Source organism: Alnus glutinosa, chromosome 5, assembly GCF_958979055.1.
Source record: "Alnus glutinosa chromosome 5, dhAlnGlut1.1, whole genome shotgun sequence".
In the NCBI taxonomy this organism is placed as follows: domain Eukaryota; kingdom Viridiplantae; phylum Streptophyta; class Magnoliopsida; order Fagales; family Betulaceae; genus Alnus; species Alnus glutinosa.
The window spans coordinates 29,460,348-29,474,039 of NC_084890.1; the positions used below are offsets into that span (position 1 = coordinate 29,460,348).

The following is a 13,692-nucleotide window of genomic DNA, read 5'->3' on the forward strand; positions in this document are numbered from 1 at the left end:
GATGATGTGATTACTTTTAACGAGGCATGATCTCAACGGAGGAAGGTATAGTTTGACATGTGGAGTCCTCGGTGGGCCACCTTGACCGTTATTCGTGAGCCTCCAATTCGTCTACCAAATCCATCTTATGTGGATGAGAAAGATGAATTTCTTGATGAAGAGTTCCAAGAAGACGAATTTGTTGATGAGGAGTTTAAACATAGACATATTTATAAAGATGTCGAACATGAAGATGTCGAAAATTCTTCATTAGGATTCATAGGTTGGGAATCTCCACCAACCTAGGATACCGATATCAATGATGGAGATCTTGTGGAGGTTTTTTGTCGAATGATCAAGACGATTAATCTGTAGTAGATTAGGTTTCACCACTAATCTATGACATCTATCCTGGGAAACAAGAACCATTGGAAAAGGTACATTTCTCAAGTGATATTGACAATTTTGTTGATGAGAGTTCTATACATAATGTGCTTGGTGAAAGCCCTAAAAGTAAAGTCTTTGATATGGATGTTAACGAAGTTGATTTCCTTGGGGTAGAAAATATTTTATCAAATTTCCTTGATGTGAATGTTTTTTTTTTTGTTTTTTAATGAGAGTTCTGTACATCACATGCTTGATGAAAGCCTTAATTAAAGTGAAGTCTTTGATTTTGATGTTAATTAACGAATTTGATTTTTTTCGGATAAAAAATATTTTATCAAATTCTCTTGATGTCAATGTTTTTGATGATTTTTATGCGGAGAAGAATTTTATGTTTAAAAGTGAAGAGATCGTTGATTCTATTTGGAAGATATTAATGGGGCATGAACGAGAGAAGATGTGTGACAATCGTGTGATGCTAGAGTTCTTTAAATCCAGTGAGAAAAGTTTTGAAGTTAACCATCACAGTCTTATGGTGATTAGTGAAGTATTATTTCTTGTAGGATGTTACATTATTTTGCTTTTGAAGGGAAAGGGATAGAATAAATTGATTGGGCATCCGAAGAATCGAGACAAGAATCATTGAAAGAATGACATAATAATCACCAAATGGAGCACGAGCAAGGCTATTATTTTCCATATACTCCCATACACCAATAATAATATATCCTTTTCAGTATAACATCCATGAAGCTTAATTCACAAGATTTGGGTGTTGCAAACAAGAAATCATGCCTATCTCATTTAAAAATAATTCACGATTTCCTTGTTTCGAGTTAGATGAGAGCTACTTAAACTGCTATGACAGTAGCATCATCAGGTAATTGACCCTGTACCCAACATTTATTGAGATATATGAGAACAAAAATCCATACTCAAATAAGAGTTTGTTGCAGTATAACCTTGAACACTCGACCAAACCCACTTTCTCCAACTTTGTTAGCAGAATCAAAGCCATTACTAGCTGTCTGCAAATCTAGCCCTTGAACATCAAACGCTCGTAGTCGTTGTGTCTGTCCGCTTATACAACCAATTACTCGCTTCCTTTGCCCCTCACTTAAATGAAGACTTTTGTTTTAAGAGTTGAAGCCTACATGGAATTCGTTAAGAAACTTGAACTCAACGACGACCTGGATCAACTTTATGACTTTGTGGTCTACTTCTCCTCACAATTTTTTCCATTATATACATGTTTTAACGAACTTCACTTATAACTCCTAATGTTTTTATCACTTTTAAAAAAAAAAAAAAAAAAATCAATTTAGGGTATTTATCCTTCATTTTTTTTTTTTTTTTTTAATAATTACAACTATTCGTTAGAATTTTCCGTTAAATCATGTCAAAATTCTAAAAATACTCTCCCTTTTTTTAAAAGAAAAAAAAGTTGCTATGATTTAGGGTATTTGTTAGAATTTAACGGAATTTGCAAAATTATCCATGTATGAATCTTTGAAAAAAATAAACATATGTAGGTATTTTGGAATTTTTGATATGATTTAACGGAAAATTCTAATAGAGGGTTGAAATTGAAAAAAAAAAAAAAAAAAAAAAAAGAGAAAAAAAGGGAAAGATTGATATTCTAAATAGACACTTTTTTAAAATTTGGATACCTTTTTTCAAAAGTAATAAAAAATTAGAAATTGTAAATGAAGTGTTCCTTTTTTCTTTTTTTTTTTGTACTTCTTGTTTTGTAATATGTAAAAGGATACTGTTTTTTAGGTTCAATGTGACAGATGCGCGAATGTGTTTACTCTGACTGGTTCACTCATGGGTATCAAAATGAAGGTTTGCTTTAATCTTATTTTTCTAGGATTTATTTATTTATTACTTTATTCATTTATTTGGTTTATAATTTTTGAATTTTAGTGCCCCAATTGCCATAACAAACAAAAATGGATAATAAAGCCATCTAAGACTGCGGATGAAGCATTTATTGGTGAAGAGGTTATTGGAGAGAAGTTTGCAAACCTCATGGAACTTAGTTGTTTTGGAGTCAAACCAACTGGATTTGTGTTTGGCAGAGACAGCGGAAGCAATTTTATTTCTCTTTTTCATAGCTAAGTTTCAAAAATTTCAAGAATTTATTCATATTATTTATTTTGTTTTGCATTTATTTATCAGGTTAATGACGCTGTCTTTGTAGATCCTTATCTGTCTACTGCGTAGCTTCATAACTTTGATGGTCACGTTGCAATAGTTCAACACTTATCTGCAAGCTTATTGAGAATTAGTCTACCATAACTAGTTGTTGATTTTTTTTTTTTTCTTGTTTTTTCAAAGTGTAGGCGAGCTCTTTGCTCAGATGATATTTTATTTGAGTAATTCTAAAACATAAAGTCTTCTGTCCTTTAAAATGTCATATGGTTCTTAAAATAGCCATTTCAAGTGTGAATTCTAATCCTCCTTATACCATTACTCGATTTATTTTGTTTGTAATGGAAGTTGGGTATCAATTGGAATTATGTTTTATATTTTTATTATATTTTAAGATTGTTTTGTTATAATTTTTAATTAAATAGCGCCTTAGATTTTTAGATATATATTTATCATTACTCTGTCAGCGGATTAATTAGACCTCGCCAAATATGCTGTGGCCCGTGCTACAAACAAGTACAATACAGTAAAAAATGTGGGAGCTTAATATCAAGAAAAATTGTATGGAAGTTTTATTTGCAAAATAGAATTAGAAATGGTAGCATGAAACTATTCGACTTTCTCATATGTAAATTGAATTTAAAATCTTTGTATACAAAATATTTTCTTAATTAAAAAAGGGACATCTTCTCAGTTTTCATCTTGCGACAAATAAATTGAGCCTTCAAATTTTTCATCTATCCCTTTAGGAAGACATGCCGACTGACATTTTGTCCATAGTAGTCTAGTGCTTGTAGTGGCTCTCAATTCAACAGGCAAAACAATTAAATTATATTAAATATAAAAAAATATTTGGGAAAATTCTCTCTTTAATTCAAAAACATACATTAAAAAGGACTACCAAAGAGAAATAGTGCATTTATGAGGTGGATTGCAAATATATCAAAAAGATGAAAATAAACAGAAAAAGCATCCCAGATAAGAAACATACATGTTACTTCCTTCCATCAAGATTGAATCCGGTACATTTCCGCTTAGCAAGTTGCCAGTTAAAAAGCTAACAGAAGCAACATCAAATGTTTAGTATGTATTAAAAATACTAGAATGCAAAAGCAATTGACCAAATCCTGTCAGAAATCTATGGTTGCATTTGGTAAGAGATATATGACATGGTTCTGCACCAAATAGCAAGTTTGATTATAAAAAAAATAAAATAAAAATGAGGTGCATGTGTGCAGTTGTGCGTTCAGGTGTTTGTGTCTATATAAATCAAGTTGTCCAGACTTGGAAATGATATTAAAGTATGTTACTGATGAAAGTCAAAATATACAATCAATTACAGCCTCTATTTCGATATACTTACAGGAACTTCAGGCGCTCTAACTTGATATTGGTGGGAATCTCCCCAACCAAATTGTTGAAACTGACATCACTACAACAATCACAAAGAGACAAGATAATCAATATCCAACCTTGGAACAATTTAGAACCTGGTATGTTGAAGAAGAAAGGGCACTCAAAATTTTATAGTTTGAAAAGATAACCTTAGTTAATAAGGCATTATTCACTTAGCATTACTAGAAGCTATTTCGCTCATGAAAGCAAACATTGCTTCTATCAATATGCTATGCTTTCTAGTAATCTGTTACCATCCAGATAGGAGCAAAGCAGACAACAATTATAAGAAAAGAATTGAAAAATGATAACAGCAAGAAATTTGGGCAACATATTTATGCCAACTGGTCTCAAAGTATAGCTCAATCAGCTGGGAACCACGCCTCATAAAGCGGACTAGTTCGAATCTCTCATTTCCCCCTCCCCTTGAAGTCAAATACTTATAAAAGTAAAATAAAAATAAAGAATTATGCTAACTAGTAAATTGACATGTCACAACTTCCTGCATCTTATAGTTCTCTGTTGTTTCAATCTTATTGGTTGGCCAATTTTGTGTACCAAAAACTTACAGGTGTGCAAACAAGAGCACATCCATATGTTGTGCAATCATAATAAGTATGTGCGTAAGTGTGTCTACAAATTTAATTTGTTCTCAATGATGTCTTCAGTTTCTGTAATTTGGTTTCTTAAGGAGAGTGCAATATTCATAGTTTGTGAAGCCAGATTGTTTTTTAATATATCGATCTTTGTAATAGATTTAGAACTTTTTCTACATCGTCATTCAAACTATTTTCTTTTCTTTTTTTTATAAGTAAGAATTCAATAAAAAGTGCAGAGGGGCACAACCCTAGTAAACATGAAGTATACAAAAGTGCCCCTAATCAGAGGAAAGAAACGAGCAAGAAAGTAAAAAATTAGCGAACGACATACTACTCAAGCTATGCGCCGACACCCAAAGATATAACATATTAAGCACATTCAAACTATTTTCTACACCTTTACTTTTATTTGAGGTCTTTCACACTAATTTTAATGTTGATATATTGCTTTTCTTCCTTGTATGAACTTTTACAATGTTTTATGACAGTCTAATTGTTTAGGTGATGAAATCGATCATTACAAGCTTGAAGCAATGCCAATTGTTAGAATCCATAAGCGTTTATAAACATTTCGGACCTGTTTGGTTCCTTTTTTAAAACTCACAAAACAGAAAACAGTGCAAAACGCACTACAAAACATGTTTTGAATTGAAAAATTGTTTCGGAAAATTATTCTTGAAAACAGCCTATTTTCAGAAAGCATCAAAAAAGTTTCTTGAAACTGTTTTATATTTTCAGTTTAGGAAAAATAACACCGTTGGAAGCATCTTGTTGTCAGCTTTCTTTTGTTCTTTGAAAACAATACCATCCAAATCAAAGGCATTCTGAAGGTAAATATCGATACACACACACACGTCTATATAAATATATGATTACCTAATTCAAGCTAGTAAACAGCATACTCCAATATGTCACATGCTCTACTTACAACAATTGCAGATTCTTCATTGTCCAGATGTATGAAGGGATCTCCCCAAAAATCTTACTGTTTCTCAAAACCCTAAAATACATAACTGAATTGTATCACATAAAGCATCATCAAATCGAATATATAGTTGACAATGTAAGCACTAAACATACAATCTTACTAGGCCAGACATGTTTATCAACTTAGGAAAATCCTGATTTGGCCCATCTATATCACTAATCCTGGCCTCCTGTTTCAAAGATGCCACATGAGCCAAAATTGTTGATTGAATATACCAAAAAAATCAAGTTGCATCCTATCAAGCAACTGGATGAATGTAAGAAGGTTTTTTACTCACAAGTCTTGTAAATTACTCAGAAGAGATATATTTGGTGGGATGGGTCCCTCCAGTCCACTTGCATGCATTTCTCTTCAAGAATTCAAATTTGAATGAGACTAACTATTAGAAAATATACATAAAAAGAAAAAAAATAAAGGCTTTTCTGCTATGGAGACTCAAAAAAAACTTGAGATGTCTTGAAAAAAAAAAACTAGGATCTTACAATCTTGTCAGTTGCTTCCAATTCTGTATGAAATCAGGTATTGTTCCTCTGAAGTTGTTATCATTTATCCTACTACATTGTGCAATAAATTGATGTTCATCAGCGAAATGTTTACATTTATGCTTTAAAGGAGGAGTGAATTGTGTCAACAGAAGCATATATAATAAATTCTCACAAATCTGTTAGACTTCCCAGCATGGCAAAAGTCATCGGCAAGTTTCCTGTCAAATTATTGGAGGATAGCATCCAGCAATAACAATATTGCAGCAATGAACCAACGAAATCCTTAAAAAATGTGTTAGCAAGAAAAAGATTTATAACCTACCAAAGTGAAGAGATGAGATGTCTTACAAAGTCTGTAAATTGGTAAAATTGCCAAGCTCAGGAGGAACAATGCCAAAGGATTGGTTTGCTTCAAGGCTTCTGTTTGAAAAAGAAAATAAAAAATAAAAAAGGAATATTGAGATTACTAAAAGAGCATAATAGAAACTCATGATTAAACCAATCCAAGAAATCACTATGGAGTGCAGGGGTATCAAAACGGCCATATAACAATTAAAAAACACGAAAAGTTTCAGAGGTTTGAGGTCATAGCAGTACACTTCACAAGAAAACCAGAGTCTTTCTACTTTATTTTTATTTTACAACTCAAGCCTACTCATGAAGACTTCAAACCAAAGTTCAAAATGTACAGGTATGTGAGACTGGTAATATTTTCCAATTCCTTTGGAATCTCCCCTAATAAGTGATTCCCAAGAACTGAGCTGCACATTACTTGCTGGTTAATTTAAGAGAAAAGCAGCTAAATCAAAACTTAATCAATATAAAATAGAAGAGCTCACATAGAAGTTAATCGCATTGAAGCCCATTCCAGTGGTATTGTCCCATTGAGATAGTTGTAAGCAAAATCACTACAATGAGAGGACAACCAGTGTAAATTGAAAATGCTGAAAAAATAGTTTTTATTAAATTCTATTGAATTGTGTTAGACATTAGTGCTGTAAAATATTACCATCAAACTTGAAATTGAAGCATTTCAAAAAGATCTTACATTTCTCGAAGGTGAGGAAGCTTCACCAGTTGAGGTGGAAGCATGCCAGGAAGACTATAGAACTTGAGCACTCTATAATAAATGAGTTATTAGATAGTAAATATAGGTAACTACTATCATGAGAAGTAGATCAATCATGACATGCTGTTAGCATTTTACAATATATTGCAGATGTCATGTGTAAAGACCAAGAAAAATAATAAGGTATTTAGCATTTAATGATTTATATTTTTAAATAAGATGAGATTAATAATTAGGTTTTAAGTGATAATATTTGTGTTATCTAAAATAAAATGAGTTTAGGATAAGATAATAAAATAAGATAGGGTAATAGTGTAATTTAGAAATGATAGGGACTAGTATTAAATAAGACCAAAGTTTGGCCTTATCCATAGCCACGTGTGTGGCTATGGATTAATGGGGAGATATTCCTCCCTCAATCACGCATCAGCACCCCCCCCCCCCCCCCCTCTTCCTATTTTCTTTTCTCTTCTATTCTTCTTCTCCCTTTCTTCTTACTTCTTCTTTTCTTCTTCGTTCTTCTGCCGAGCGACCCACGGAGACAGCAATAGAGAGAGGGAGAGATTCAGGGAGATTGAGAGGGAAAGAGAGTCGAGAGACAGTGAGATGAGACGAGAGAACGAGATTGAGAAGAGAGGATCCGGTGGCTCGTGCGGGGAGACTCGGAACCCAGGGGACCCGATCCTCTGGGGACGGTGGCTAGAACCGAAAACCGACGGTTCCAGTGGAGATTCCGGCGAGCTCGTGACCCGTAACCCGCCAGACCCGGGAGAGAAGACCCGCGACCCGTGAGCTAAACCCGACAAATTCGGGAGGACCCGTGCGACCCGATCTTCAATGGCGAGGTCCGATGCGATTTCCGGTGTTTGGAGGCCGATTTCCGGCGGTTCTAGTGGATTTCCAATGGAGACCCGTTGAACGACGAAGACCCACAACCCATGGAACCCGAGAGTGAAACCCGTGATCGTGAGACCCAAGATCCAGAACCCGGTTCTCTAAGGGCGTTTTCCGGCGACTGCCAGTGGCGTTTTCCGGCGGATTTCTCTGTTATTGAACGCAAAATCATCGAGGTAAATTCTTAATGGTTTTATATGGTTTTTGTTATTGATGAATAAATTGGGTGTTGATGATTTGCTGTTCTTCGTTGATTTAGAGTGAGTCTTTTTGGGTTGAATCCGAAAATGGATATGGAGTTTATGGGGTTTGATTTAGATGATTTTTGTTGATTGGGTAAATTCGGTGGGTATGTGATTATATGATTCTTGGTGTTATTAATATGTGTACCGTGATGGGGTTTTGCTAATCTCTTGATGTGGGTTGTGTAAGGAGATGTTTAGAAGGGTTGTTTTGCAGGGCTATGAATGGTGGAATTTCTGGTTGAGTTCTTGTGTTAACCATGTGAGTTTTGGTGGAGATAGGTTGAATTGGAGTGGTTTAGATGGACTGATTTGAAGTGATTATGGATTGGTATTGAATATTTTCTTAGTATAGCCGAATGGAATGGGGTGGTGGTGATGGAATTTCCATTTGGTTTTATGAGGTTGAACCATGTTGGTTGTTAGTGTTCTTGAAATTGAGTTTTGATGTGGTTTGACATTTTAATTTGATGGATGTTTTAGTAGAACCAAATCTGGTCGGATTGGTAGTTTTAGTTGGTGTTTTAGTTCTTTAATTTCATTAAATGATTGAGTTGTTTGGATTGTGAGATTCTGGAATTTCTTCTTGGATGGATTGTTTTGGAATTTGTTTTGGGTCCTTTTTAGCATCCATTTGGGTTTGATTTTCATGAGGTTTGTTGGTGATGGGTTATCATTTTGGATGGGCGTTTTGCTTGGCTTTGAATGGTAGAGATGCTGGATTTTGTTGTTGGCAAATTTGATGATATTGCTTGAGTTGTGAATAGAGTTACTGAATCGAGGTTTTGTTTGAGATGTGATTTTTGGGTGTTAGTTTCAGGATGGAAAATTGTTGGGTTTATTGATGAAATTCTGGATTTTTTCATTGATGGTTGATTTGATGATGTTTTATTGAGTCTTGTTGGTGGAACTTGGTTAAGGATGGGTTCCGGTTAATTTCATTTGGAAATGGTTGGGTGTTATCCAAAGATGGCTTGTGTATGGGTGCTGAAATTAGTTAGGATTGGTCTCCTAGAGTTGTTGGAGATTGATTTTGAGGGCTTTGTTGAGAATTACCGAATTGGTACCCTTAGAGTTGGTTTTATGGCTTTGATGTGTGTATGTTGTTGAATCCAAATTTGGTGTTGATTTGGAGTGAACTATGATGTTGAAGTTAATATGTTAGATCCTTTTGGTGTAAATGGCGAATGAGGTGGAAATAGAGAATGGGTTAATGATACCATACAAAAGAGAGTGCAAATGATTTATTGGAATTTAATAGGTTCTCTACTATGAGTTATTTTAGTGTATTATTGGTTAGGCTTAAGCGTTGTATGTGTATGTATATATGTATACAAATACATGTATATGGCTTAAGTATAAATATTGTGAACTTAGTAAATAAGCAACAAACCATTAATGGATTCACAATGGTAATGTGATGTAATAAATAATATGTAGGCAAATAAAATAGTAAATACATCTCCTAATTAATAAGCAAGATATAATAAGAACCTATAACCAATGATTAGCCTAATAGTAGTTTAGGATACCTAGCTAGCTTTAGAAGCGAGTGATGTGACGTGTGAGCACGCGGGTAGTTAGGATGTCATAGAGTATGTGATTCAATAGCATAGTCTAACGATACCAATGTTTGCAGGATTGTGTTGTAATTGGAAACTTCGATGGGTTCTCCAAGGTAGAGTTCGAGTAATTGGAATCCAGTGGGAGTTCGAGTCAGGAGTCTAATGCAGCCAAGGTGGGTATTCCACTCACTGAGAAAATATATATTTTTATATGTATTGGATTGATAAGAATATATATGTTGTTTATGAAACCGAACCAACCATATGATGAAATGTATGTTTTGAGGTGATTTGTTTAGTTTCGATTATGTTCAAATATTATCAATGATGTTTAAGAATTGATGCATGAGGGAAAGCTTTTAATTGATTTAAAGTGTTTGAGTATGTTTTGCGGTTGAGATTTAAATTATGCAAATTGTTTGAGAACATGTCATGTTGAAACTGCGTAGATTTGATAAAGAAACTAAGTTTTGAATGATTTCAAAGTGTTGGGTAAAATGCTGGATTTGTTTAGTTTTAAAAGGGCGTGATTTCAACTGCATAATTTCAGCGTGACACAGTAGGAAATATATACTGGTCAAGCACGGAACATTGAGCATGTAGTATAGAGCATACATATCAGAGTAACAGTATCAGCAGAGTAACAGTATCAGCACATTGAGGCAGTATCAGCAACACATTGAGGCATGCATAGCATATATAGCATTGTTTTGTGAGAGAGGTTTTTATGTTATGAGTAGTTTTGCTAGACGTATTGGTATGCATAAGAGTCTTCATGAAAAGATCTTATGTATATTTCTATCGGATAGTCATGTGTTAATATCATACATTGAACTTGAAAGTACATGGATACATGACTACCCAGGTGCGAGTAATGTCATGTCTATGAGTAGGAAGGTTGACTGTTCTTGTTCTTCAGGAAAGACGTGTTAGCATGATTGAGTTTAACTCTAGTGCTCTCATGATCTACTGACGTCAAGGCACGAAGCTGGAATACGATTAGAGATGGTGTTGCGAGTGTTTTGTTGAAGGATGTTATCCTAGTACGGAAAAGTAAGATGCCATGTTCTTTGCTTAAGACCTATGTGTATACGTGATATCTGTGATGGAGTGATCGTGTGCACATATGTCCAAGCGACCGGTGAAAAGTATTATTATAGAGGGGTCTATATGTAGAAACTTCCAAGGAGGGATGTCTGGAACTTCTACATATGTTCACAGCTATATAGTATGTTTTAAATGTTTTCTAAATAGTCGGTGTTTGCTGCATTAGCTGTTGGTAAATTGTGGCTAATATAGTGCTCGCACGACTAAAATAATATAAAGGTTGGTTCTTTGTGAAAACTCAGTTAGTCTTATACCACTGAAGTCTTAGTATGAGGTATACTAAGGCGGTGAACTCATTATTTCACCTATGCGGATGTGGATACCACCACAACCGTGTAGATGATGTTTCTTTGGCTGCAGGTACTTCGGTATAGTCGATGGGTCGGTAGCAATGTGCTTGGGATATTATGACTGAAGCTCGCCGCGACAGTTGTAATTGTCGGACCACGGGTTGTCCACTATTTTATAGGTTTGGTATGGCTTGTGACGTTTGTGTCACTTATTCTTTGTTAAGCCATTATTGTTATAGTGTTAATAAGACTCAAACAGATAGATGTTAAATGGCTCTTTGTTGTAATTAACTTGTGATAGATGTATAAGTTGTAATTTCCGCTATTCAGATTTATGTTTTCTGCTGCATAGATAGATGTATGTTATACTCTGATTATCAGGTACATGTTATGGGGCATGTGCCATATGTTGGCTGAGCGACACGTAGTCGTGCCACTGCGATGACTCGTTTTACGTTTTATAAAAAAAAAAAAAAAAAAACGGGTCGTCACATCATTGATGTAAAAAAGGCAGCTTTTGAAAATAATGTTTGGTGGCCTTCATTACAATGTATAGTCAACAAAAATTTTCACTAACCTGAAACAAAATAACACTAAACATATATAGATTCGTAGATGAAGGCTTAGATGAGTTAACTTAAATTAATTAATAAAAAAATTATATTTTTTTGACAATCATACGGAGATGTAAAATCATTCATAAGATAGAAGATTTGACTCAATTTTGCTAGAATTATGTGAATTTAGACCTATAAACATGTGAGAATCACACTAATTAGAACGTAGCCCATTTAATTAGACAGCACCAGAGAATCATGCACTAGTGAAGCACCATAATAATAAATTTCAATGGGGAAACCCCCAATTTTCTGTTTGGTCACCAAATAATTCAATGAAAAAAAAAGAAGATCAATGCATAGTACTTTCATATCTTACTATGAAAAATGATAAGCTAAGCCCAACTAGTCCAAACAGTTAATGGGTGACACCCAGTTTGACCAACTCCCCAAGATTCAAACTTTTCGTTTCTTTCCCCTGTATACCAACTACAACGGAAGAGCAAGCTCGTACCTTGTCCTTGGGGTACCACTGCCTTTGCGAATCTCAGCAACCTGAAGCAACTCAATGCAAAAACCATGAACACGAAGCGATTCTTCGCCAGCATGATCAAGAATTTGACAAAACTACCACAAGTGCTTCTGAGGGAACTTCAGTACATGATTTGGAAACAAAGTTGGCTCAAACTATCTTGGTTTTGCAAAAGCTGTACCTACAAGAATCAGCCAATGTGTGTAGTCGACATTTGACACTATAATCCCACCACCCAGGTGTGAAAATGGATGAAACTAATGTTGTGGATTCTTTGGAATTTACGCTAGGAATGAAGTAATAAGCTCTGCCTCTCACGATCAGATTCTGGTGTCCAAGTTTTGTTGCTCTATCGCTCTCTCTCACAAAACATCTACGGGAAAACGCCACTCCACAGCCGTTGATCGACGCCAACTGCCCGCTCAGCCCACCAGCTCGCCTCCCTCTAATCAATCGGTGTGTTTTTATATTTTCACTCTTCCTGGTCCATTGATTCATGTTTTTTTCTCGTAGTGAATGTGGTCGATTTCAATTTATGGTTTGAATTTGTTGAGTGAATGTGGTGGATTTCGATTATTTAAAATAATTGTTGGAGGCTCATATGTGAAAAACCCTAAATTTTCGTTTGGATTGGGTTCATTAAAGGTTCAAGATTTGTTGGGAAATTAGTTAGAGGTTCAATATTTGTTGGAAAATTTGGGTTTTTGTTATTTGGGGTTTGTTTATTTGTGTTCTTTCTTGGGCATTCTGTTTAACACACGAAAGGCCAAGAGATTTCCCATTGAAATTGTGTAATTTATTAACAATTTTTTTTTTTTTTGTGTGTGTGTGTGTGTATGGCTTTTCTTTTTCAGTTCAAGTCGATTTTGGTCTTTTCCCTATTCTTTTGGATTGCTCTGTGAGTAAGTCATTCACTTTGATTCTGCACAAAGAGTTGAACAGAAAGGCCACTTGACTGGAACAGCAGACAGAAAATGTAACAGTGCAGATTTCTTCGGTGCTTGAGGGAAACACACAGTAAATCATGTAATATGTCCTAGATGTCAGAATCTTTGTATCTGAAACCCAACTCTTTCACTTATTATCTTGCTTTCACACTGAATTGGATCATTCTTAACACACCTAATAGAATCTTGGCTGTCAGCCTCATAGGAGCTCAAATTCTGTCTCACTGATGCATCTAGTGTGCATCTATAGTTTGCTAATTGGAATAATTTTTTAGAGGAATTTCCTTCTTTCATCATTTTCTCAATTGAACCAAGTATTGTGGTATTTTTCTAGTTGTAAGTCTGAAACTTAGTTACTAGTGAGTCGAATTCTCTCCAATTTAAAGTGTTCCATCTGGTACTGGTTCTCTGTTTGAATCAAGGAACCAGTACCAGATGGTATTGTGGTATGGCATTTTCCCAATTGAATGTGCAATAGTAGTAGTGGTATTGCAGCAGTGCATAG

At 34.8% G+C, this 13,692-nt stretch overlaps 3 long non-coding RNA genes across 3 annotated transcripts; 2 read left to right on the forward strand and 1 right to left on the reverse strand.

The window, feature by feature from the left end:
• Nucleotides 1-5,775: 5,775 nt before the first annotated feature.
• On the reverse strand, nucleotides 5,776-6,228 carry LOC133869655 (uncharacterized). Its single transcript, XR_009900489.1, has 3 exons — nucleotides 6,157-6,228; nucleotides 5,982-6,053; nucleotides 5,776-5,848 (listed from the first exon to the last, which is right to left on the reverse strand). It is a non-coding gene; the product is annotated as an uncharacterized LOC133869655 (long non-coding RNA).
• A 1,277-nt stretch (nucleotides 6,229-7,505) lies between these two features.
• Nucleotides 7,506-11,480, forward strand: LOC133869517 (uncharacterized). Its single transcript, XR_009900463.1, has 3 exons — nucleotides 7,506-8,123; nucleotides 9,829-9,927; nucleotides 11,201-11,480. It is a non-coding gene; the product is annotated as an uncharacterized LOC133869517 (long non-coding RNA).
• A 691-nt stretch (nucleotides 11,481-12,171) lies between these two features.
• Nucleotides 12,172-13,483, forward strand: LOC133869650 (uncharacterized). The gene is made up of 2 exons (XR_009900488.1): nucleotides 12,172-12,696; nucleotides 13,095-13,483. It is a non-coding gene; the product is annotated as an uncharacterized LOC133869650 (long non-coding RNA).
• The last annotated feature ends 209 nt before the right edge of the window (nucleotides 13,484-13,692 follow it).